The 1,111-nt window shown below is 52.9% G+C and overlaps 1 non-coding gene across 1 annotated transcript; it reads left to right on the top strand.

Annotated features, from left to right (window-relative positions):
* Window positions 1–682: 682 nt before the first annotated feature.
* Window positions 683–838, top strand: LOC135599571 (5.8S ribosomal RNA). Its single transcript, XR_010481924.1, has one exon. It is a non-coding gene; the product is annotated as a 5.8S ribosomal RNA (ribosomal RNA).
* The last annotated feature ends 273 nt before the right edge of the window (window positions 839–1,111 follow it).

Below are 1,111 nucleotides of genomic sequence, written 5' to 3'. Positions count from 1 at the left end.
AGCTCAAACTCAACCATCCCAACCTTTGTGTGCTCTACATTATTCTAGGCTTGCCTGTTCTTATGGTGCCTCTTGCGCGAAGGGTTAGCTATTCCTCTGAATGCCAATCTCAGATGCCCGCTACTCTGAGCGACTCCTTTTCCGTACATCTCAATGCCCGTTTTCCCCCAAATAGTCATGCGTGTGCTGACTGCCCTCAACGCAGCCCCGCTAGGTCCCCCACATTTGCATGCTAAGTGTTTCTATGAGTGCTTGTCATGCTTTGATACCATCTGTCACGGACATAGCTGGTTTTGCCTAAGTCGGGCGGCACCCTTGTGTGTCCATCCATAAATGTCAGCCTCCCCGAAGCCTCCCATGTCCCCTAGGACCCACAAAAGAGAGAACGAGTTAGAGAAAACGCCTCATTCCGGATCCACAAGCAAACATTTCCGAAAACACTTCATAGACAAAGCAAATTACAAACAGACTTTACAAGCTCTGAACAGTTGCACAACAAAGGGTAAAATTGTCCATTATAGACCGAATAAAATGGTAGTTCATCCGTCGTCCACTTGGGTGGGACGACCAAGGGGATGAACTACTAACCCCGGCACAGATAGCACTAAGGAACACGAACATTGAAGTCGGTGGGCCTCACTGCATGCAGGAGGCTACAATTCCGACGGTGACCCCATTGGACAATTCTCGGCAACGGATATCTCGGCTCTCGCATCGATGAAGAACGTAGCGAAATGCGATACCTGGTGTGAATTGCAGAATCCCGTGAACCATCGAGTCTTTGAATGCAAGTTTCGCCCGAGGCCATCCGGCTAAGGGCACGCCTACCTAGGCATCACGCTTTCGACGCTTCATCATTACCCCCTCAGGGGGTGGGGGCGAACGTGGAGGATGGCCCCCCGTGCCGGAAGGTGCAGTTGGTCGAAGAGCGGGCCGTTGATGGTTGTCGAACACGACGCATGGTGGATGCCTTGTGCGAGCTGTACGTCGTGCCTTCGGGACCCAAGCGAGGCCTCGAGGACCTAAGTCGTGGTGCGAGTCGATGCCACGGACCGCGACCCCAGGTCAGGTGGGGCTACCCGTTAAGTGTAAGCATATAAAGAAGCGGAGG

This window comes from Musa acuminata, chromosome BXJ2-1, assembly GCF_036884655.1.
Source record: "Musa acuminata AAA Group cultivar baxijiao chromosome BXJ2-1, Cavendish_Baxijiao_AAA, whole genome shotgun sequence".
Lineage (NCBI taxonomy): Eukaryota > Viridiplantae > Streptophyta > Magnoliopsida > Zingiberales > Musaceae > Musa > Musa acuminata.
This window is presented reverse-complemented; position numbering and strand designations above follow the sequence as displayed.